This window comes from Neltuma alba, unplaced genomic scaffold (assembly GCF_004799145.2).
Source record: "Neltuma alba isolate B1F8T4 unplaced genomic scaffold, ASM479914v2 tig00011297_pilon, whole genome shotgun sequence".
Classification (NCBI taxonomy): Eukaryota; Viridiplantae; Streptophyta; class Magnoliopsida; order Fabales; family Fabaceae; genus Neltuma; species Neltuma alba.
This window is the reverse complement of record NW_021636006.1, coordinates 9,460-32,260: the sequence shown is the minus strand read 5'-3', so window position 1 is coordinate 32,260 and position 22,801 is coordinate 9,460. Positions and strand designations below refer to the sequence as shown.

Below are 22,801 nucleotides of genomic sequence, written 5' to 3'. Positions count from 1 at the left end.
AATATATAAAAATATTCATAAAAATTTTTAATAAAAAAATATTTTTATGTACCTAAACGATCCGCAAATGTTTGTTTTACTCTTCAGACAACATGTACTTGCAAGACTTCTCGCTCACCCTCTTGTTCGTTCTTTGCTATCACCTCCGCTTGTCCAATTATCCTTCTAGCTTCAACCGTCCCTCATTTTTTTTCCTTCTTCCTTCGTTAATACCTCGCCCCTTTTTCTTTCTTATTAATGCGCCACCCCCCTCCAATTTCTTTTTCACCTTTAACACACTCAGCTTTGGCGTTCAATTCGGTGCAAAAGTTCAATGTTTTTTTTAATAATAAAATATTATTATTTTATAATAATAAAATATTATTTATATTATTTAATTAATTTTTTTTTTACTTTCTCTCTGTTTTTTTTAAATTAATACTCTTCTGACTCTTAATATAAGACCTATTAAACTAATTTAATTATATTAAAAAAGGTTAGGTAAGTTAGTTAATTATAAGAAATATGACATGTTTTTCCTAAAACACTATAATCATCTTTCTTAATATCCTCTCCCCCTCTTCTACTTGGTTATGGTTGAGGAAGATCCATATAGATAATTTTGGAAAAACTGATAAATATGATAAATAAGTCTTATATTTAGAATAAAAACAATTTAACAATTAGGTCCTATATTAAGGATCGAAAGATTATCCAGGATGTTACGTATTGGCAGCCGTTTTTCGATTGGAGGCCATGAATTTCGTCTCTGGTTTCCTATAGTATGCCGCAACTTATGGTTGAGACGAAATGGTCGCGTGTTTAATAATCAAGGTTGGAGCATCGATTCTCTTCTCGCACGCTCTCAAGCTTGTCTAGCCTGGGGTAGTCAGAATCCGTTACATCAACAGATAGGGGTGTCTTTGCGGCAAGGTTGGAAACCACCTCCTCTAGATGTTGTGAAGATGGGAACTCGGTGGCAGATGCATTGGCAGCTGAAGCACACAACATGGGGATTGATTTCCTTGCTTTGCGTAGTCCCCCTGATAGTATCCGTGGTTATCTCCAACGTGACGTCTCTCAGATTTTTACTTCTGTAGGTACTGATATGTAAGCCTCTCATGCAGCTGTAATTAAAATTAAAAAAAAAAAAAAAGAACTAGCTCGTTCTGTCAAACTCAATCTCATTATTATTTTACTATTTATTTATTGTTGTGTAGATGGTTACTTTTTTTTAAAACCATATATATTAAATAAAGATAAAATTGAAAAACTCCTAAATTTTAAGGCAAAATTAAAAAATTTAAGATTTTTCTTTATTGGAATGAGAATTTTTTTTAGTTGGCCAGACATGTTATTACAAGTAATTTTATAAGTAGGAATAGAAGAGGACAATGCACTCAGAAGACACAATAAATGTACTTATATCTCGTGCGTATGTGAAACTTGAAAAGCAGTTGCGCGTATTCTTCTGAACCAAACTTGGAGAAAGATATGTAATTCTTCTTCTTAAAAAAAGGAAAATTTTGGAGCCCAATGAATAACACCTACCGGCCATTGCTGAAAAGCAAACACAGGAGACAAAAATGAACATTTGACCTTTGAAATCTTCAATTAAACAAACAAACACCAACTTATTAGACCACAGTTTCTAGGTTCCCTTTGTCCCAAAGTAACAATTTACAATATTGGTCAATACACCAAAAAGAAGGAAAATATGACTTATTTATCAAAATAAGAAGAAACCACTAACATTCTTCTCTGGTTTCGCTCTTCTTAAACCAAAATCCAGGAAATTTCCACTCTTTGGTCCTCCCAGTAATTCTTTTTCTTTTCTTTTCCAGAAAAAACTCACCTATAATGAATAAAATAATACTAACAACTACCAACACTAATAATCTCATTAAGAATATAACAAAGCTTCGTGTTATACTTATAATGAAACGTACGTTGCCTTCTTAAGTCCGTTTCCGTCGTCAGAAAGTTTTACCGTTGAAAAATATTCTGCCTTAGCCCCCACACAACACAAAGTCTCAAACCCTTTTCTACGGAAGCTTCCTCTCTGTACTATTATATTATATTTTTGTCCTCCATCCCAGAGACATATATGTCTATAAATATGCTTTATAATAAGCTATTTTCATCCATTAATCCTTCACAGCGACACATTCTTCTCAAAACAAAGTAACACAAACATGCATAAGAGTGCTTCAGGTTCCTACTTGGGTCCAGGAGGCCTGGACCTATCCCAAGCCTTCTTCAAGTCCATTCTTCACACTTCTCCTCCCTCTCCTACCAAGAGACACACCAAGATCTCCGTCGTCGGAGCCGGCAACGTCGGCATGGCCATAGCCCAGACCATTCTCACCCAAGATATCACCGACGAGCTCGTCCTCGTTGACGCCTTGCCGGACAAGCTCCGAGGAGAGATGCTCGACTTGCAGCACGCTGCCGCGTTTCTCCCTCGCACCAAGATCTACGCCTCTACTGATTACTCCGTCACCGTCGGATCCGACCTCTGTATCGTCACCGCCGGCGCTCGCCAGGGCGAGGGCGAGTCCAGGCTGAATCTTCTTCAGAGGAACCTCACGATGTTTAAGAGTATAATTCCCCGCTGGCTCGTTACTCCCCAAACTCTGTCCTGCTCATCGTCTCCAATCCTGTGGACGTCTTAACCTACATTGCATGGAAGCTTTCCGGCTTCCCATCCAACCGAGTCCTCGGATCCGGCACCAACCTGGACTCCTCCAGGTTCAGATTCCTCATCGCCGATCATCTCGACGTCAATGCTCAGGACGTGCAGGTCATTAATCATCTTTTATATTCCCCAGCGATACACTATTTTCTCATTGCCGTGCTTTAACTAACATTGAAAGATATGAACTTTTGCAGGCTTTCATAGTTGGGGAACACGGAGACAGTTCGGTGGCTTTGTGGTCGAGTATTAGTATCGGAGGAGTTCCGGTGCTGAGCTTTCTGGAGAAGCAGCAGATAGAGTACGAGAAGGAGACATTAGAGAACATTCACAAGCAAGTTGTGGAGAGTGCTTATGAAGTGATTCGTCTGAAAGGCTATACTTGTTGGGCCATAGGGTACTCGGTGGCGAGCTTGGCTCGATCCATTCTGAGAGACCAGAGAAAGATCCACCCAGTCTCTGTGCTCGCAAACGGATTTCATGGCATTGACGACGGAGGACAGGTGTTTCTGAGCTTGCCGGCTCAGCTCGGAAGAGGTGGCGTCTTGGGTGTCACCAACGTGCACCTCACCGAAGAGGAAGCTCAGAAGCTGAGGGACTCTGCTAAAACCATTCTCGAAGTCCAGACCGAGTTGGGCATTTGAATCTTCTATTTGATATTTGTTTCCCTCTGATTTGTGTGCTTCTTGTTATTTATTTTGTTTTTCCAGTTTTTTTTTTTAATTTATGCCTATCATATTTTGATCATCATGCGCTGTGTCCTGAGACGCACACTAAATTATTTTTTTCCAAATATAATAAGATGATTTGTTAATTTTCTATTATTAGTGCTTTAATTTGTGTCTTCTTTTTCTTCTCTTTTTTTGGGTAATTAAAAGCACGTATATATAGGTTACATTTACATATTCTGCAGATCATGCGCATCCACTGTATAGATCATACATGTGCTTTTCATTGTAAATATATAGCATAATTCAAACTTTACACTAATATACTTATATACACGTAGAATATTCTAAGATGAAAACTTAATTACAGAAAAATAATCACATTTGTCAAAGCCTCTACTCGTCAATTAACATGTTTTACTATTCCTATTAAGGCTCTGTTTGGATAGCACCCCAAACCATGGTTTGGGGACCCAAACCATGGTTTGGGGAAAATGCTACCCAAACAGCCTTTCCAAAAACCAAAACCATGGTTTTGGGTCAAAACCATGGTTTTGACTCCAAAACCATGGTTTTGGAAAAAGCAAAATTTTTTTGCTTTTGGAGAAAAAAGGGAGAGTGTGAGGGCCTATATGATATGTATCTTGTTATTTTTTTTATAAGCATATTTTTTTATAAATATATTTAATCTTATATTTTATAAATATATATAGACATTAATTATTTATTAATTATATTATCTTATGTATTATTAATTATGTTGGTAAAAAACATATTATTAACAATTTTATTTCTTCAAATTAAAATATATCATAAAATCTATTTTTTCTGTAATTATCATATTAACTTATGTCTTTTTTTTAGTAATTTGTATATATAAAAAGTGCTTCTGATAACAACTATCCAAACACTCTCACTTCTCAGAATCACTTTTTTACAAAATCTATTCTTCACAGAATCTATTTTTTCCAGAATCTATTCTCCAGAATCACTTTTTCAAACCACGGTTTGGTTTCATCCAAACACACCCTAAGTCTAACTACCTCTTTCTAAACCTCCACATGGATTGTTTGAATATATACGTTACTTTGAAAACTGATAGGAAAATTGCGGGTGCTGGCGTCATTATAAGAAATGACTAGAATTTTCCTGATTCTTATCAATAGAAAAGTATTTAGTGGTAATTCAAAAATCTACCAAATTATATACAGACACTAATAATAATAATAATAATAATAATAATAATAATAATAATTATTATTATTATTATTATTATTATTATTATTATTATTATTATTATTATTATTATTATTATTATTATTATATACAGAACCAGATGTTTAATTATATTGTATGGAATTTGATCAATGAGCAATAATATTGGTAACCCGTGAATAATGGTTTTTTTTCCTACGGATTATATATATATGTATAATTCTTAGACTGAACTAAAAACAAATAATAGAAATATAATTTATTGATTAGACTAATTTTTTTGAGAAAATTTCCTTGTATAATTTTTCTTGAAGTATTTATATATTTGAATTGTGATATTTTTGTTTTGAAATATAAGAGCTAGTTTTCTTTCGACTTGAAAATATAAGAAATTAGTTAAATAATATGTTTTACTTATAAATGTAATATGTCAATCTTCTTTGTTTTTAATATTTGTTACTACATATGGTCCTTAATATTCTGAAAATACTCATACTGATGATTAAGAAAATTAGTTAAGGTGATTAAATGTCATAAATATGTGTTAACTTTGCTAAACTATCTTTAATCATGCGTATTAAAAAAGTATCCTTTAATAGAAATCCCTTCCAATCTATATGATATTTTAGAGAGAACATTATAAATTTTAAAGATAAAATAACTTAAGTCTTATATTTAGGACCAAACTTAATTTCTAACTAACTTTTATATTAAGCACATGAGTTATTAGTATTTTTTGACAAGTTACCCTTTTAGTTAGAATTTGGTATTGTAATGTTATATATGGTCATCATATTCTAGTACTACCTCTGATTCTTAATATAGGACTTAGTTGACTAATTTGGAAAGACAAAAAAAATTAGTTAAATTAGTTATTTGCAGCAAATAGATGTAGCATTTCCTAAAACACTCTTATTAATCATGTGTGTTTGAATTCCCCATTGATATAGTAACTCTTTAACATATATAACTAGTCAAAAAATTACTTGAGGACAAAATAGATAAATATTAAAGACAAAGTGGATTGACGTCTTATATTTAGGGTCAAATTAAAAGTTAAATTAGCTCTTATATTTAAGGACTAGATGTAGTATAAATAATGGAAAGGAAGGATATGTTACAAAAACCATCCTCTTTTTTCCACATATAATTAACTTATATATATATATATATATATATATATCAAATTTGCTCAATCTTTATACATAATTACTCTCGAATTCTTTTTATAAGATCCTAAAATTTAAATTAATTTGGTTTTTTTAATAAGATCATGCTTATGGGTGTCTGAATATTAAATATATTGCATGCTTATGAGTGTCTGAATATTAAATAAATTTTAAACCAATTTTGTTCTTAATTAATTTTTATTTCTCTCTCCTCATTTTTCTCATACTAATACATTTTTTTATCTTTTATCTTATTATTAGTATTTCATTATTTTATTTTTTTCATTATTAAATAAGGATATATTTAAAACAAAAGTTAACTTTTACATATTTATTATTCTTAACTAGTTTAAATATTTTTCTAAATTGTATAATTTAGTTAAAAGAATTTTATAAACATCACGGGAAGGAGCATTTAACTATAGGTAGCTCGTATGGGATTGGGTGATTGAAATTTTATTCTAATTTTGATTTTTAATATAAAAGCTGGTTATGAGATTGAATTGATTCTACATATAAGAACTTAATATGTTTTGTCTTTTATCTTTTTCCAAAATATTCATATAGATTGCAAGAGGTTCCCATTAAGGATGATTCCAATGCATATAATTAAAAATGCTAGTTTAAAAAGACCAACACAAATTTATAATGCATAACTAATTAAATTAATTTTTTAAATATTTTAAAATTAGTTATTTAGCATTTATAGGTCAAATTACAAGCGGTGGCTTTTCATAAATATTATTTTAGGATACGAAAAAATAAACTTGGCGGGAAGGCTTTCTGATAGAGCCTATGTGACGACTAAGAGAGTGTTTGAGTAACCCTATAATCACTTTTTAGAAGCATTTTTTTACAAATCGAAGCAAATTCTTTTATATATTTACTTCGTTACCGTAAAAGTACTTCTGAAACTATAGTTTTATTTTTACTCAAACACTTCCTAAACGTGAATGAATCCAAAAGTCTAGATAGCTGTAACGAAAAAATGAAACAAAAAAGGGCTAAGTTCATCTTTTAGGAATGTTTGACTACCGAGATAAATCTTCAAACTAAACAAAGTAAACACCGTAGCAGCCCATAGATCGACCACAGATTTGCACATCCTCGTGGCAGGACAAAAGAAACCATCACATCGGTCAATTCAATATGCCAAAAAAGAAGGAAAACAGAACTTGACAATTAATATCAGTATCAGGCAGAATCCACTATCATATTTCTCCGGTTTTCTTTTTCTCCAACCAAAATCTAATGAATTTCCCAATCCACGTCACCACCTATGATCTCCCAATTCTAATACTGCTTACCCATCCCTGTTGAAATTAAAACTTGCTCTCAAAATAAATTTTATGTAATATATAGACTGTATATGATCTACAAAGTTCCCCTCATGTCATTTGAAAACCCTTTTAATTTGTTTCCCTCAGATTGGTTTTGTTTGCCGTTGCATATCCTCTACCTTAGCCTCTTCACAAAGTCTCAAACCTTTTTCTACGGAAGCTTCCACGATATTTCTGTCCTCAGTCTCATGGGCACGCATGTCTATCATAATAGGCCAAATCCAATGCCATAAACCTTTTATTTGAACTAATACACGAACATGCACAAGAGGGCTTCAGGTTCCTACTTGGGTCCAGGAGGCTTGGACCTGTCTCAAGCCTTCTTCAAGTCCATTCATCACACTGCACCTCCCTCTCCCACCAAGAGACACACCAAGATCTCCGTCATCGGAGCCGGCAACGTCGGCATGGCCATAGCCCACACCATCCTCACCCAAGATGTCACCGACAAGCTCGTCCTTGTGGACGCCATGCCTGACAAGCTCCGAGGTGAGATGCTCGACTTGCAGCACGCACGCCGCCGCGTCTCTCCCTCGAACCAAGATCCACGCTTCGACGTCGGATCCCACCTCCGTATCGTCACTGCCGGCGCTCGCCAAAGCAAGGGCGAGTCCAGGCTGAATCTTCTTCCGAGAAACCTCACCATGTTTAAGAGTATCATTCCCCCGCTGGCTTGTTACTCCCCAAACTCTGTTCTGCTCATCGTCTCGAACCCTGTCGACGTGTTGACTTACCTTGCATGGAAACTTTCTGGCTTCCCCTCCAACCGAGTCATCGGATCCAGCACCAACCTGGATTCTTCCCGGTTCAGATTTCCTATCGCCGATCATCTCGACGTCAATGCTCAGGATGTGCAGGGCATTAATCATCTTTTATGTTCATCATCTATAAACTATTTTCTTTTTAATTAACATCCAAAGATGTAAACTTTTGCAGGCTTACATAGTGGGGGAACATGGAGACAGTTCGGTCGCTCTGTGGTCGAGTATTAGTATCGGAGGAGTTCCGGTGCTGAGCTTTCTGGAGAAGCAGCAGATAGAGTATGAGAAAGAGACATTATATTAGAGAAAATTCACAAACAAGTTGTGGAGAGTATTTATGAAGTGATTCGTCTGGAAGGCTATACCTGTTGGGCCATAGGGTACTCGGTGGGGAGCTTGGCTCGAGCCAGTCTGAGAGACCAGAGGAAGATCCACCCAGTCTCTGTGCTAGCAAACGCATTTCATGGCATCGACGACGGAGGACAGGTGTTTTTGAGCTTGCCGGCTCAGCTCGGAAGAGGAGGCGTCTTGGGTGTCACTGATGTGCACCTCACAGAAGAGGAAGCTTAGAGACTAAGGGACTCTGCAAAAACCATTTTGGTGGTGCAGAATGAGCTTCGCATGTGAATCTTGGGGCTTATTTTGGAAAAATTTCAGTAAGTAGATGACATTAATATGAGTTAATTCCCAAAAAATTCTGAAATTTCCCTATACTCCCTTAATCAAAATTTTATATGAGAATACTAAAATACTCTAACTTTATTTGAGTTGCAAGCCGAGGAATTCTTATTGCCAATTACTAAATTTGAATTATTTATTCACTCATAAAATTTATAAAGATTTACAACTCAAATTTGACTATTTACGATAAGAATTTGACGATTTGCAACACAAATTTAATAATTTCAACTCAAATAAAGTACACAAAAATTTCGGTCAAGAAGTGCACTAAATTTTAAAATTTTTAAGGAGCTGATGATATTAATTGGGTACTGAAGGGTTTATTAAAACTCTCCTTTTATTTTTATGTAACTAATGATTAATGTGATAATGTTGACTCCTTAATTTGGTTCAGTTTTATCTTTATTGTCATATTTGGCTTCTTGTTTTTTTTTTTTTAATGCAACTCGACTTAATGATGCCCGTGGGTAATTAGAATTAGAAGAATTTCATTTTCTTTTAAATAGTGAGATGGAGTTGCATATTTTTCATTTATTTTTTTGTTACAGCCCACAATCATGCCCTTTATGTACACTTAAAACTCACACCTGTTAGAACAATTCATATGAACACATATATTTATCTAAATAGTCATATAGAATTCTACAATCATCAGAGTAGCAGCGGAAGACTTATAAATACCTCTCGCCATGCTAGATAGTCTGAAGAAGCAATCCACAATGCTTATGGCCTTGATCTGAATTAGAATAACTGAAATTATTCAAATGTTGTTAGTAGAAAAGATATCAGGATCTCTTCTGACTGGAAGGTGGGCACAGTGATGGAATAAGAAAGAGCCGCCACCAGTCAGGGAACCTCAAGAGCCATATATTAGGTTTTCACCGATGCTCACTCAGTTAGCCGTCAAAACTTAACCCACCATCAAGATCAAGAATGACTAAAAAGCACTGAGTCTAGAACCCTACCTGGACTGGGCCTAACTGACTAACGGGCTATACTCTGGATATTTTAATTAAAACAAAATAATATAATATAATATAAAATATATAATTAAAATATCTTACATTCTCCCACTTGGCCCGTTCACAATATGTCAATTGACATGTCAAGGTTAATGAAGGCAATACTATTAGAATCATGGCGATAAGTCCCCTTAATCGAGTATTATCTTCCATGTATTACAAATAGCATCCTTACTTAATGGGTTATGACTTTATGAATAAACCTTAAATGTTTATTCGGTTCCAACTTGAATGTTTGTTAATCTCACATAATTTAGGTACCAAACTTGAGACAACAAACCAAAATTTGAATTTCATCACTTGATAACACCTCATCTAGATCACTATATGTGATCCATCTCTGATAAGATATTGATCCTTTGACATTTTTAATAGCATGCTCTTTACTCAAAGGATTTACGCTTTATGTGTTTTATGACCAATTAAATCCATAGTCATATAATAAACACCTTTGATGAATTTGAAATTAATTCAATAATTTAAAATCCTATGATGAAATTCATTAATCAACAATCTTACAACTTGCCTCTATGAATGATTACAAGAGACACTTCATGATGAAAGGAAACAATCAGTGATTGTTTAGCAATCTTGCACTCCTTCATGATGCAACTTGTTCATTAAGCATGGATATGTATCACAATGTTAACAATTTGTTGCTAACTCATCCAGCTAAATTGAACGATCTCAATCATTCAAGGAAATTGACTCATATATGTGAAGCATGATACCTAATGTACATTTAGTAATGTACTTCACCATTGCAGCTTTTCAGTTATCATTCAAGTATTAATTTACTTGTAACTTCTACTAATATTCATTGTAATGACATTGCCCATTTTGTGCACATTCAAACAAGGCAATATCCTAGCAATTGACTTAGAAGAAATACTCATCATCTCCTTTACATGATGATCATATTAGAGACATATGGACAATCTGATCATATCCTTGTATCAGGTGTGTTACACATGACAAATGTCATCTATTCATGGATGTTCAAGTACTTGTGATTATATGTTACTTATGATAATCTCAAGTACCTTGAGAATAATCCATTTATGTATTCTAAAAGAATACAGCACCTTAACCAATAATATCACAACTCTTGAACAATGACCATCCTCTCATTTGTAACACCTTGAGTCATAAATATGAACAATATATGGATCATCTATATGCAAATTATAGATGACTCAACTCCCACTAATCAAGTGATACAACCAAAACCATGATATTCTCAACTTGATTATGCATGTGAGTATGCCATGATATATTAGTCATCACTATTTTGAGACTTGCTCATGAACTAAATTCTCCTTGTATAAACTATTTGACCTCTTTTACTAATTCATGTATCTCTCCTTGTATAAAAAATTGGAAAGATTCTAACAATATTCCAAATCAATATAGACATTGGCACCATGAAGATATGGTGAGAACTATTCATTAATATAGGAGGTAATATCTCACTATAATAAGTTCCTTTTCTTCATAGAAAATCTTTGGCAAACAATATTCTCTTGTATTACTTAATGTTGCATACTAGCAACTATACAAATATTCAAACGTTATTGTTTGCCTTGAAATCTCACATACCTATTATGAAGCAATGCCTTTATTTGGAATTTATTTCATTTCTTGAAATATGAAATTGAGGTCATACTCCATATTTATATTTATGTTCTAGCTGAATACTTCTATGTACATCATGTAGTTACAGCGAATTACCAAATTTCAATCACTATTGATCTTAACTCAATCTGTTAATGAGATTGAAGTTGCAGAAAAAGAGTATCACCCATCAATTTTGAGATATCCCTTATATATTTTCAAATACTCCTTGTATAATTGACGGAATTCTTAATGTTGATACTCTTAATTTCAAATATGATCAATTGTGAATCTAAGAACTTCATGATGGTTTTTTACACTCACCTTAACAAGATGAGTGCCATGCCAAACCAATGTTCTACCATAATTAGAGGTTGTTCTTTATATGTGATCATTCTTGATTAGTTTGATCACTCCCACTAATCATGGCAATAATAATGAATTTGGCATTCCTCCAAATACTACACTAAAATATGATGGACAAAACATTTGGATGCTTGAGACTTTTATGCATTTTCATCAAAATATGCAATACAAGTCTCAAGAAATATTTTCCTTCTACACTCTTTCTTTCATAAGATAATTTTTCTACAAGTATATATAATAAGTTAATCTTCCAACTCTTTAGATTTTCAAAAGAATTTAAATACAAATTAGGTTGGAATCTCATTTAGTATATACATAATTGTCTTGAGTGTGTACTCGAAGAAGAAAAACAAATTGTAAACCTTATTGCTAAATATGTCTATTAATATTATGTTTCTTCTCTCAACAACATCACCTAGTGATTTCTTATATGAAGAAACTTAATATATAGACTAGGTTACTGTCCATCATTGATGTACTCACCATCTATCTCCCTTGTTGATCTCACTGCATTAATCTATTTGTCAGATTAACCACCCAATTTTGTCTTGTACATTACACAATTATAAGGCAAATAGTGATCAGACATTGTGAGAGGCCACTTATAGGAAAAATATGTAATTCCATTTACTAGAACACAAACTTACAATAAATAATAGTACATGTAATCTCTTACTAATCATAACTCTTCAAGCTTTCTTAAAGTCATGCGATGGTTTACGTATTTCTTAATGTAAACTATACATAGATTGGAATCAATAAGGTTTAAGAGATCATTAAATCTCATTCTTGATAAACCTTTTGACCCTTTCATGAAGATCTTTGAAACTATTATGCACCACACAACTTTAAGAAATCCTTCTCATGATTAGTACAAACACAATGAGATTTTAAATGCACCAATGGCAATAATTTATCCATCATTATCTCCAATCAGACCTTTCCTTATTAACATATAATTCTTATATATGCTTATCACTTTATGGTCTTGAGGTTGGTGACTAAATAACCCTTATTCAAAATCTCATTCTTATTCAAATTTGAGCCAATCATTTAATATATACATTTTCAATAAATACTTAATCCTGCATGTATTTATGAAAACGTATATAGCTCATACTAATGAGATAATAAATTAAGAATCTCTTTCACCAACAGTAATGGAGATTATTTGTGCCAATACACTTTATGGAGAATCACTTTATAGTCCGCATACAATGCAATGACTCTTTATGAGAATTTCTCAAATTCATCCTTCAGCCCATTTCTTGACTTTTGTTCCATTCATTATGTACCCATAACCAACTCTTAATTGAGATCATTGTATTAAGACAATTTAGTCTCATAATACTATCTCATTTTACATGCTAGTATTAATAGGCACTAGAACTTTCTTTATGTCAAGTTCAATTTAGTTGAAGAAGTCACATTTATCTTCTTCTAGGCTCAATAATTGTATCTAACTCAAAAGATAACAATAATGCTGCAAAATAAAGAATTAACTTTTAATCATGCTTACAACAACACTTTATGAGGCATTTAACCATCACGTTTAAGCGTACATTTACCAACGTAAATCATACAATCATAAATTTCGTATCACTGAAGTCTACCTGTGGGTAAAGACTTCAGCATAGCACAAATTTATGTTCTCTAATTGGTGAAACTAGAACGCATTTAGATTTCTAATACCCGTGGGCTACTTAGGAATCATAAGGCCGTTTTTATCCCACCCTAATTAAATATGTAATTATAATTATCTACCTGTGGGCAAAGATTAACCATAACTACATATTTAATTACAAGTGATGTCTTTAAATCTTTATATGATGATTTGTCTATTAAGACAAATACATGTACATGTAAGGATGCTGTGGCTACTCCTCAACTCTACATTTGCATCACAAAGACATCAAATCATTGTGTGTATTGATTGTGCATTTAACCAAAATTGATATTTTAAATCCACATGTGATTAAATATGCATACAACATGTGAATAAGGATGTTGTGGCTACTCCTTGAACAAATATATATGCTAATCACTAATGTCATATATGTACAATTAAAGTCCATATACACACACAATATCAATGAGCATTCCAACTAAATAATTTAATCAACTAAACCATTTATGTGATCAAATTATAATTACTCATTGATTATAGTTGATATTTTAAAATCTGTATGTGATTATCTATCCATGCACTATATAAGAGGATGCTGTGGCTACTCCTTATCAACTTTGCATGCTAATCACAATTATTAACTATGTGCATTTAAATCTCATATATGCACAACATAATGGAGAACTTGACCAATTAATTTAAGCAACATAAGCAACTAAATAACTAAAATTAAATTCTCCCACTATTTTATGCACCCAAAAATTGTTTAATAAATCAAATTCAGCATATTTCAACTCAAATATAGTTCTGCAAAATTCAAACAAATACAATAATTGTCTAAAACTATTTTCCCAAATATTTAGACAATTAAATCACATATCAGAATTAAATTTTGCAAATTTTCTGAAAATGTCAAAATAGCTGAAATTAATTTCCCATTAGCTTAAACAATTAAAACGGTACATAAAATTGATTACACACAAACCAAATGGCTAAATAAAGTAAAAAAAAAAACAATTTAAATAATACTTTATTCAGACCAAAACTGTTTCTGAAAATAAAACTGCAAAATAGGGCCCAGAAACAAGAATTTTTTTTTTTGGACCAAAAGGAGTCTCAAATAATAAACCAAGGAACTCAAATATGTTTATTTAGCACAAAACAATTTCTAAAAAATTGAACCAAACAGCCCAAATCAGTATAACCCAATACAGGGCCCAAAGAACAATTTCCAGAATTACCAACTAATGATTTAAACCCAAGTATTCAATCAAATATCTAACATTCGGAAATTAAGAAAAATGCACAGCAATTAAAACAGGGCCGAAAGTTTAAAAACAAGACCATAATAGGTTTCTGCATCATTGTGGCCCAAGAATTTTTTTTTTAAAACAAACCCAATGGCCCAAAACAGCGACTCGAATAACACTGAAGAAAAAACCCCCTTTTTTGTTAACTCAAGTGGATCAAAAACAGAAGAGGCCCATTCAGAAAAATAATATAAAAACCAGAAAGGGTTTCACAGCCCAAATCAATTTACATAGTCCAAAACAAGAGGCCCAACACGGAAATTTCAGTAAAAGGGGGAAATAAAAGAGGACAAAGATTAAGAAAAAATAGTCCAATTTAGGCGGCCCAATTTACAGCAACTCAGCCCATTGGAATAAGTGAAACGGTGAGTTTCATTCTGGGCAGAACATTGTCGCTTTGTTGTGCAGTGGAGATGCCCTCTGGGACCAGAGAAAACGACGTTGTTTTCTGCTCATCTCCCAAACCTTCAGCAGGACCCTACCCAACCCGGATCCCCATCGTAACCCGACTGCAGAGCCGCCGCTTGCTTCTTTATGCGGCAGTTCTCTGCAATCCCAAGCTCCCTTTTTGATGGAGTTTAATAGCGTTATGAATAAAATCACTTAGAGAAGCATATTCGAACAACAATCACACCAAATATGTGGAAAACAAATCTGAAAATTTGAGTTTCAAACACAAACTGATCCAGTGATTATGAAAATTTTTCGAGGCTGACTTTAGCATGGACAGGGCCAAAACGCAAACAATATTCAAATTACAATTTCACCAATGATGCAAAGGAATGAAATCAAAGACTTGATTTTACGCCTAGAACAAAAGGCGCAAGAGATACTTGTGACAATAATCTCAACAGCGAAAAGTATATGAAATCTCAAATCGCATATATCAATACATAGATTTTGATACAAAACCAAGCCAATATTTCGGATCCTTTAAATTTCAATGAAAAAGCAAACCAAATTGAAGGCGGTCATCAAGGAAACAATATATATAATTTTCTTTCATCCATTCACCCAAAAGCTCGACCATATATAGAGATCCGAGAAAAACAAAGACGGTTGAAACAAGCACGTATGATGCTCACAGAAGTTTTTCTCAAAATAATTTCCAAATAGAAAATTAACATACATTCATAATGTATCATTTACAAAATAGCAGGCAGAGGGAGATCTAAAAACCAGGCTCTGATGCCACATGTTAGAACAATTCATATGAACACATATATTTATCTAAATAGTCATGTAGAATTCTACAATCATCAGAGTAGCAGCGGAAGACTTATAAATACCTCTCGCCATGCTAGATAGTTTGAAGAAGCAATCCACAGGCCTTGATCTGAATTAGAATAACTGAAATTATTCAAATGTTGTTAGTAGAAAAGATATCAGGATCTCTTCTGACTGGAAGGTGGGCACAGTGATGGAATAAGAAAGAGCCGCCACCAGTCAGGGAACCTCAAGAGCCATGTATTAGGTTTTCACCGATGCTCACTCAGTTAGCCGTCAAAACTTAACCCACCATCAAGATCAAGAATGACTAAAAAGCACTGAGTCTAGAACCCTACCTGGATTGGGCCTAACTGACTAACGGGCTATATTCTGGATATTTTAATTAAAACAAAATAATATAATATAATATAAAATATCTTACAACACCCTTGTACTAAAAATATGTTTGGTGTTACTTGAACTATAACACCCGAGTTATTTTTTAAATTTTGGTGCTTTTGTATTTTTTTTCCCAAGAAGATATTATCTCAATTTTGATGGTGATTTTTAAAAATAGGAGAAAAAAGAGCACATTCTATGCTCACTAAAAATATGAGCATGAAGTGCTCATTTTAATTCTACAAATTCAAGTTTGACTACAGGGTGCTGATCGCTATAAGTAGTAAACGTGGGCTGAAAAATAGTGCCAAATTAGAAAGGAGCACTTGATGACTTAATTAAATAAAGGTGCCGAAGATACTGCTAAGCCTCATTCCAGGTTTATCAGAAGTACTCTTAATTATCAAGAGAATGCTCAGTCAGAGTGGGCAGGTTATTATCCGCCATGTTTAATTTTTTTTCGAGTTATATTCTGGTTCTTGTTTCTTCTGCCTAGGATAATTGATATGCAACTAAAAAATATAGTACTCCTCTGGTTCTTAATATAGTGTCCAATTTTTAAGTTGATTTTGGTCCTAAATATAAGACCTATTTCTTATATTTATTAATTTTCTCTAAATTACCCCTATAAATACTCCCTCAACCATAATCAACTGGAAGAGGGAGATGGAGTATTAAGAAAGATAATTATAGTGTTTTAGAAAAAATGTGTCACCTTTTTTATAATTAACTAACTTACCTAACTTTTTTAATCTAATCAAATTAGCTAAATGAGTCTTATATTAAAGACTGAAAGATTAATTTAATTACTGCTAGTTTAATCATGATTACAACATTGACTCGCTAAGTAATTCATAAACTAATGTCTCATCCAACTGGGATAATTTCATTACAAAGTAATTTGATGCATTAGAAAGGCCGGCCTATTACAAAGAACCCATTCGAGCAAAGCCCAAGAAGGTCAAGGAAAAAAGGCGACCTCACAAGAAAACAAAAACAGCAACTGAAAAACAAAAACGAAAACGACCTAGCCCATCTATGACAAAAAAAAAGAAGCCCATCTTCAATGACCATAAACACCAGGGACACAAAACAAAGACAGGCAATAGACGGGAATTAAGTTTAACGGAATGAGTTAATCCTTCACAACGTGATAAATCCATGTTTTTTTTAGTTATAAGATTATTTCTAATAGAAAGATATCTATATTTTAGTAAAAAAAAAAAACAGAGACAAGCACAATGTTAAGGGTGGCGAAACCAAGTGGATCTTGAATTGAGAAGTTGATTCAATCCTGGCTCCTGAACAACGAAACGGAAACAACTTATCTGAAAGGGCTTCCATGAGAGTAACAATTCGCAAATGGCGAAGAAAGTCCTTGCCAAAGGACAGAGGTTGAAGTCAACACTACAGAAAATGAGAAAAATGCTAAAAAAATAATTTTTCTAAATATAAGATTCATTTTATAATTTTATAATATAATTTATATTAGATATGCTCAGGTAGGAATATTGACGAGTTTTTTTTTTTGCAGGACCGCAATCTGCAGATAGAATTCATTAAAAGCAGTCAATGGAATAATTGAGGCCCAAGTCACTTTCACACGAACCCCATTTTCATGAATCAAGCGGGATTCATCAGACTCTGGAAAAACGCTTAAAAGATCTCCCACCTTCCTCGCTACTTCCTCAGTGTAATAATCCAAAGGGATGCCATAAAAGCGAACCCACGCTTTAATGGCAGGGAAGGAAGAGTCTTCAACAATTACCTCAGGCTGCCATTAATAAACTGCAAGAGAACTGAAGTCTCACCATTTTGACTCAAAATCAAAAGGCAGAGGAAGGATGTGAGGTTTCGTAAACGAGATGGTGGCAAATACCGGTGCCCTTATTCTCTGGCACTATTGATGATTCTTTTGTGATCAACAATTTGTTATTGAAGTGTTACATTGTGGTTTGTGTTTGCTAACTGATCAAAGAAGTGCTTTTAAAATATAGTCTAATTTACCATTTTATTTTTACATCTTAATTCTAATTATATAATTTAATGAAAATTCAGCCTTCTCATGTTAATGTCTACTGATTTCTTATTCTAACTGATATAATAATATATTTTAAATAATCAAATTAGCAAATTTTATTTGCCTTATAAATACAAAATTTTTGTTCTCTTTCACCTTTAAGATATATTTTAATTAATAAAATAATATGTTTCTTAAAATTGATTAATTTTACAGTAATATAATTTTTCATTGTAATAATAATTTTAAATTAATTATTATTATAATACATTTTTTAATTATAACAATATATATTTTACTTACAATAATATATATTTTATTTTTATAGGTGTTAATGAAATATAAAAAAATGATGATAAAATGGTCTAATATTTTAGCTTTCCTCCATAAAAACTTAATTTAAAAGACAGCGAAAACAGGGGCAAGGATTCTACTCTAAAATTTCTAAGCAAATGAGAGGAGGGGATAATTTTCTATCCCCTCTCCTACCCTGCCCTCACCTCAAATCGAACAGGCTCTAACTGGCTGGCTTTTAATATATAGAGTATATACACACATACATGTATTGATTTAATTACTTATTTTGGGTTAAAAAAAGATTTATTTATTATTATTTTTTTGCCGAACATAGATATTCACTTATTAGAGATAATTTTATTTGAGACACTATAGGATACTAAGAGGGTGTTTGGGTGATGACCCAAACCATGGTTTGGGGAAAAATCATCCAAACACCCTCTTAGTATCCTATAGTGTCTTAAATAGAATTATGGGGAAAAATCACCCAAACATCATTAAAAAAATCAAAACCATAGTTTTGGTAGAAGCAAAAATTTTCTGCTTTTGGGAGAAAAAGGGAGAGTGTGAGAGCCTATGGGATGTGTTTTGTTGTTTTTTTTTGGCCCAGACAGATATACCTTTCCCAATTATTCATCTCTTTTTCATTGTTTCAGACGCAGTACGAGAAAGAGTCTGAGAGTAGATCTCAACAATAATATGATTGTAACACCCCTCAATTATTTTTTATAAACATATTTAATCTTATATCTTATAAATATATATACATATTAATTATATTATCTTATGTATTATTAATTATGTTGATAAAAAATATATTATTAACAATTTTATTCCTTCAAATTAAAATATATCATAAAATCTATTTTTTATGTAATCATCATATTAACTTATGCCTTTTTAGTAATTTGTATATATAAAAAGTGCTTCTGATAACAACTATCCAAACACTCTCACTTCTTAGAATCACTTTTTCACAAAATCTATTTTTACAAAATCTATTCTCCATAAAATCTATGCTTTAGAAGCTATTCTCCAAACTATGGTTTGGTTTTATCCAAACACCCCATAAATGTGAGTACTTCTTATAGTAAGAATTGAAATTTTAGTTTGTCACGTTGTGAGGGATTAGTCTTTTTTACTAGAGTCAATCCAAGTTGGTTATTTATTATTATTTTTAGTTGATGCGGTTGTGGAGACTGGAGAGTTGGCCTGATTGTTTCATCTATATTCGATGTTGGAAAGCCCAACAAATTTTGGGTAGCTTTACGTGTTCTCATGGGCCATTGGTAGTATTGCCGGGCTAAGCCCAAAACAACATTACATGATCAGAGGGAGTTGGATCCCAATTTCTCACTTCCCAGGATCTCTCTTAACTGTAGGTTGGCTCATTTTGTTTTTTTTTGGTTGCCTAGAGTATCCTCCCACTCGAACAGTAAGAGACTAATCTCTCAGGATACTGTCAGGTGCTGTAGCAGGGACCCCTCCTAACAGTATTTTTTTCATACACACAACATCAAGGATCAAATCTAAGATATGATATTTAAGGTGTCCAAGCCCTTTCCACTTGGACCAACACTTAGTGGTTGTAGGTTGGCTCATTTGAATGCAATGGTTTTGCAATTTGATTTTGGGCTTAACTAACTTTGCTACGACTGCCAGGTAAATTAAAAAAAATTTTAAAAAAAAGCTTCCCATTAAAAATTGTGGAGTCTCCTAGCATCATCTTTTACGCAGAGTATCAAAATACTGGGTTGGGCTCAGATGTGTCTCGGAGGGTTCAATGGGCCGGTTATAAGCCCAACGTCTCAATAGATGAGGCAGGAAAATTCTCGGTTGAGTCACTTATCCAGGGTACTCAGTTGCTGCCTGATACATAGTGGAAAGTCTTTTTGGTTTTCTTATTTTGAAAACAGTTTTTTTAAAAAACAATAAAAAAATTATTTGATTATTTCTTTTTAGTTAAGTGTTTTTAAAGAAAACATAAATCTATTTTTTAAAAACTAAAAAAATCAAAACAACTTTTTTGTTGTCTTCTTGTTTTTGTTTGGAAAAACTGGGAAACATTTTCTTATCTACTTGATGGCTTTTTTATTTGAGAATGTGAGCTCTCATCAAAATTTCATCGTTCAGTCTCAATATTTATTTTCAAATATAATTTTTTAGAACAACTAACTAAATAGATTTTTTTTTAAACTTGTTTTAAAAACAATTTTATAAAATTGTTTTGAGAAAAAAACAAAACACAAAAAACAAAAACAAACAGGCCTTAATCTTTTAATTTTTGAAGTTTTGACTCAGTTAAAACTTATTACTTAAACTTTGATTCAGTATAACATAGTCCTTGAATTTTTGACTCATCCTATCATTTATAAATTGCTTTTGTGTCTTGAAACGCAGATCCATGTGGATTTTACACAAATTAAAAAAAAAAAAGAGCTCAATCTCAGCATCACCACTCTCATCCACGGCTTGCTCACCATTCTTTGCTTCGGCCATAAGTCTCAACAGCTCCACATCTTCCCTCAACCTCCACCACCAGAGACCACCCAATATTTAGTGGCTCGGGCTCTGCCAAAGAACACTTAGCATCTCGGTTTAAAAAAATAGTCTTTTTATTTTAATTTTATGTAAAATGCTGAGTTGGTAGACACGGGCAATTTTTACCCACATAGGATGACTCAATGCCAACTCACAATGAGTTTTGGATGATAAAGGATAAATTTATAAATGATAAAAAGATTAGAGACTGAATTTCAAGTAAGTCAAAAGTTCAAACAATAAGTTATAAGTAAGTCAAAACTTCAAGAAGTAAAAGATTATTTTTTGCCAAAATTTTTATTGGAGAACTTCTTCTTATAATAAAAGATGATGCAATATTAAGACGCATCATAAGTGTATGGGTCGTCAAAATAAACAGTGGCAAATCAAGGTCAAGGTCGATCCCACAGAGAAACTCAATTAACAGTGATTAGGCAATAAAATTTTTTGTTTCGTTTAAGTTGAGAAAATCAAGATTTAATGAAATCGAGTGAAAAAAAATTAAAACAAAATAAAACCAAGCTTTTTAAAATTAACTAAGACAAGTATTTAAAAGAACAACTTAGAGTTACTGATCCATTGTTTGCTCTTTAGATTTTATCTCCACTAAATTAATCATGCTTAAACTCAATTCAATAATCTAGAGTCTTAATAGTTAAAAGCACCTGTCAGTCCACTTATAACTCTAGTAATATCTCACATAATTACACAAGGTGCACATTAATCTGATTTCACTCTAATTTGATTATGTGGAGCCCCTAGATACATGTTTATCCTAGGTGCAAATTAGATTAAATCCAATTCTACATTACTTAATCTCATGGTCTATTTAAGATTCTTTTTGTCAAGTTCAATCCTAAATTCCCAAAACAAACTCAATGGTGGCCAAACACTAAACAAATTATAATTAAAAACAAGATTAAATAAACTGAATTAGAAAAACAAGTATAAATAAACAGTGGGAATAATCTCTAAATCATAAACCACTTCGTAGCACTCTAGGTTGCGAAACAAAATTAGCTACACATGACCTTAAGCAATACCAATTCAGCAACACTAATTCCAAAACAAAGTGGCATAATAGAATGGAAACGGAATGTTAACAGTGGAATGAGAATCTGAATAATGGAATGATGAAAATGGAATGATTGTAAACTGAATAAGAACCCAAGTCTCCAGCAAAGCTCCAGCAGAAGAACGACGCACTCAACAGGTCCAGCCAATCAGAAAGTTGCCCAGAACAGCGCCGGTTTCCCTTGCCTCGACCGCCGTCGCCTGAACTCGTCCTCTCAAGGTTGTGGCTGTTGCCAATTTCCTGCCCAAAACCGGTCTCGGCGTCTATGATTCAAGAGAGGAAGATGCTGAACAGTTCCCCCTCCAGTTTCGGCGCTACAGCTCTGTTCCTCCACACCAGTTCGCCTTTGTTCGAGCCAGCACGGCCTCCTCTGTTTTTCGAACGAGAACCAGCCACGACTCCTTCTTCGGCGCCTTCAAGATGATGATGAATAGTGATCCATCGCCCAGCCCTCAACTCTCCAAAACGCTGCGTATCTGATCTGTGGAATCCCCCCTTCAATTGCTCCAAACGGTGCGTCCTCATATCCTCCTCAAGAACCTCTTGTGCAGCACGTGCAACTGATGCAAGGGAGGAGAAAGGAAATAAAATAAAACCAATAAAAAGGAAAAACTGGAAAATAAAATAAAAGAGAAGAAAATAAACTCTAAGAAATTGGAATAAGATAAAATAAAATCAACTAAATGTTAAACTTAGTATTAATTATTTTTATTTATTTCAAACTAAGATATTTATAATAAAATCCCCCAAATAATGCTCAAAATCAAGTCTTCCAATTAACTTTTAGAAATCTTCTAAAATGCATCAATAACT

At 33.1% G+C, this 22,801-nt stretch overlaps 2 pseudogenes; both read left to right on the top strand.

Annotated features, from left to right (window-relative positions):
• Positions 1 to 2,157: 2,157 nt before the first annotated feature.
• On the top strand, positions 2,158 to 3,498 carry LOC114711551 (L-lactate dehydrogenase B-like; annotated as a pseudogene).
• A 3,828-nt stretch (positions 3,499 to 7,326) lies between these two features.
• Positions 7,327 to 8,454, top strand: LOC114711547 (L-lactate dehydrogenase B-like; annotated as a pseudogene).
• The last annotated feature ends 14,347 nt before the right edge of the window (positions 8,455 to 22,801 follow it).